The following is a 3,928-nucleotide window of genomic DNA, read 5'->3' as shown; positions in this document are numbered from 1 at the left end:
CAGAACGCAAGACACTTGCCGCTGAAGCTCCCGGGGGGAAGAAGAAGACCAAGTCCGGCAAGAGCTCTGATGCCCACTCCGGCAAGCGCACCTCTTCGGGGTGCTGCGCTACCGTCGAGGACGCACCATCGAGCTCCACCGGCAAGTGTAAGAAGGCAATGGCAGCTCCACCTGACACCAAGAAGGTGTCCGCCAAGGAGGATGGCGCTGGTGGTACCTTCACCATCAGCGCCACTCTTGACCCCAAATAGGAAAGCGCGCTCGTTGCTTTCCTGCGGGCAAATGTCGACGTGTTTGCATGGCAACCGTCTGATATCCCCGGTGTTCCCAGGAAAGTAATTGAGCACCACCTTGCCGTCTGTCCTCATGCGCGGCCCGTCAAGTAGAGAGTCAGGAAGCAGGCAGTGGAGCACCAAGAATTCATCGCAAAAGAAATCAAGAAGTTGGAAGCAGCAGGCCTTGTCAGAGGAGTGCTCCATCCCACGTGGTTGGCCAATCCTGTTGTTGTGCGCAAGGCTAACGGGAAATGGAGACTTTGTATTGACTTCACTGATGTTAATAAAGCTTGTCCCAAAGACCCATTTCCCTTGCCGCGCATTGACCAGATTGTTGACTCCACAGCCGGATGTGATTTGCTTTCATTTCTTGATGCATACTCAGGATACCATCAGATCTTCATGGCAAAAGAGGATGAAGAGAAAACCGCATTTATCACCCCGTGTGGCACGTACTGCTTCATACGGATGCCTTTCGGTTTGAAGAATGATGGTTCAACATTCGCAAGGGTAGTCCACCACGCTTTTGAGCCGCAAATGCACAGAAATGTGGAAGCTTACATGGATGACATAGTGGTCAAGAGCAAGAACAGGGCGACCCTGATTCAAGATTTAGACGAGACATTTGCGAATCTGCGCAAGATCAACCTCAAGCTTAACCCCGAGAAGTGCGTGTTTGGAGTCCCTTCCGGCAAGCTTCTCGGGTTCTTCGTGTCTCAGCGGGGAATTGAAGCCAATCCCGACAAGATTAAGGCCATTGAGCAGATCGAAGCACCAAAGCGCGTCAAGGATGTACGAAGGCTTGCCGGTTGCGTGGCTGCTCTCAGCAGGTTTATCTCTAGATCTGCTGAGCGCACCCTGTCATTTTTCAAAATTTTGAAAAAGGCAGGTCCAATGAAATGGACTCCGGAGGCGGAGGCTGCGCTGCAGGACTTGAAGAGATACCTATCCTCCACTCCAACACTTGTCGCACCTAAGCCGCAAGAGAAGTTGCTGCTGTATATAGCGGCAACCAATCAAGTGGTTAGTGCTGCGTTAGTGGCGGAGAGAGAGGCAGATGATGAGCCAGCAACCACGGCAGATGCATCCAGCGACAAGCAGGGGGCTTCGCCGACAAGCTCTGGTCCCGACAAAGATGGATCTGCGCAGGAGCATGATAAGATACAGAAGAGAATGGTGCAGCGTCCAGTTTACTTTGTCAGTTCCCTTCTGCAGGGGGCTAGATCAAGGTACTCTGGTGTGCAGAAGTTGCTTTTCGGCCTCCTCATGGCCTCGAGAAAGCTGCGCCATTACTTCCAAGCACATGAAATCACAGTCGTCACTCGCTTTCCGCTGAAGAGGATACTGCAAAATCCAGAAGCAACAGGCAGGATTGTCGAGTGGGCGCTGGAACTGTCAAGCTTTGGCCTCAAGTTTGAGAGCACTTCAACTATCCAAAGCAGAGCATTGGCAGAGTTCATAGCAGAGTGGACGCCAACCCCAGATGAAGAAATTCCAGAGACGAGCATCCCCGTCAAAGAGGCAAGCAGAGAGTGGCTGATGTACTTTGATGGTGCCTTCTCGCTGCAAGGCGCTGGTGCGGGCGTGCTTCTTGTCGCACCCACCGGAGAGCACCTCAAATACATAGTCCAGATGCACTTTCCCAAGGAGCAAGCAACCAACAATACTGCGGAGTATGAAGGATTGCTTGCCGGTCTCAGAATCGCAGCAGACCTTGGGATCAAGAAGCTCATTGTCAGGGGTAACTCACAGCTTGTCATCCGCCAAGTGAACAAGAACTACCAAAGTCCATTGATGGAAGCATATGTTGATGAAGTGAGGAAGCTAGAAGAGCACTTTGACGGCCTACAGATGGAACATATCCCGAGAACTCAGAATGACATTGCTGATGGCCTGTCAAAGTGCGCCACACTAAAGTTACCTGTGGAACCAGGGATCTTTGTGCTCAAGTTGACTCAACCATCCGTAACACCCTCAACTGGACAAAGCAAGAAGAGGAAGTTGGTTTCTGGCGACTACTTTCCGGCAGAGCTCCCCGAAGCCGCCGCCAAGAAAGTCCCCAAGATCAACACCAAGAATGCTGAGGGGCAGTCTGCTCCGGCAAACCTTATGGTTTGTTCCGTTGAAGCAGACGCTCCCGACAAGTTTTGCTCCGGCAAGCTTGCCGGGGAACATCAAGCTCCGGCAGGGCCGCAAGTCCTTGTCGTAGAAGCGGATGTTCCCGCAGCAGCAGATGTGCCTTTAGTCCTTGTTGTCGAGCCACAAGCTCCAGCATGGGCACAGCAGATTGTCCATTTCCTTTAGACAGGAGAACTTCCCGAAGAGCAAGAAGAAGCGGAAAGAGTAGCCCGGCAGTCAAGTATGTACCAGTTTGTCGATAGCATACTGTACAGAAGAAGACTCAACGGTGTGAAATTGAAGTGTATTTGCCGGGAAGATGGACAAAAGTTGTTGGCAGAGATACATGGAGGCATATGTGGCCACCACATGGGCGCAAGGGCACTTGCCGGCAAAGCTTTCCGGCAAGGCTTCTTTTGGCCGACAGCCCTCCAGGATGCAACTGCACAAGTAACCAAGTGTGAAGCGTGCCAGTTTCACTCCAAACAGATACACCAGCCAGCTCAAACTCTCCAGACGATCCCTTTATCCTGGACATTTTCGGTCTGGGGGCTCGATATCCTCGGCCCTTTCCCCCGAGCCGTCGGGGACTTTGAGTACTTGTACGTCGCAATCGACAAGTTCACAAAGTGGCCGGAAGTGCAGCCAGTGAGGAAGGTGACAGCACAGTCAGCAGTCAAGTTCTTCATGTCAATTGTTTGCCGTTTCGGGATCCCTAACAGGATCATCACTGACAACGGCACGCAATTCACGAGCCGCACCTTCATGCAGTACGTCCAAGACCTTGGCGCCAAGGTCTGCTTCGCTTCTGTTGCTCATCCGAGAAGCAACGGTCAAGCAGAGAGGGCAAATGCTGAAGTGCTGCGCGAGCTGAAGACCAAAACTTTCGACAGGCTGCGCAAGTGCGGAAGAAACTGGATCGAGGAGCTGCCGGTGGTTCTTTGGTCGATCAGAACGACGCCAAATCGAGCCACTGGCCAGACACCTTTCGCTCTAGTCTACGGAGCAGAGGAAGTTCTCCCCACGGAACTCGTATACGGATCGCCTCGAGTGCTCGCTTATGATGAGTTTGAGCAAGAACAGCTGCGACAAGACGACGCGCTGCTCCTTGAGGAAGATCGTCTTCAGGCTGCTGTACGAGCTGCTCGATACCAGCAATCTTTGCGCCGCTACCATAGCCGCAAAGTTAAGGCCAGAAGCTTCGAGGAAGGCGACCTTGTTCTTCGGCGCGTTCAGTCCGCCAAGAATTCCAACAAGTTGACACCGAAGTGGGAAGGCCCTTATCGGGTGAGACGAGTCACAAGGCCCGGCGCTGTCCGCCTTGAGACCGAAGATGGCATTCCGATGAGCAACTCCTGGAACATAGAACATCTTCGTAAGTTTTTCCCATAGGGCGCGGTTGCCGGAACCCCGTTCCGGCAACCACCTTTTGTACAAGTCTTGCCGCTGTTGCATGTAATCCTTTGTACAAAGTCGGGCGTAGATCCCGTGCATAAAAAGAACCCCATGTGCTCCGCACAACTTGTCCATTTCAT

Source organism: Triticum dicoccoides, chromosome 4A (genome assembly GCF_002162155.2).
Source record: "Triticum dicoccoides isolate Atlit2015 ecotype Zavitan chromosome 4A, WEW_v2.0, whole genome shotgun sequence".
Lineage (NCBI taxonomy): Eukaryota > Viridiplantae > Streptophyta > Magnoliopsida > Poales > Poaceae > Triticum > Triticum dicoccoides.
Note: the sequence above shows the minus strand (reverse complement) of the source record.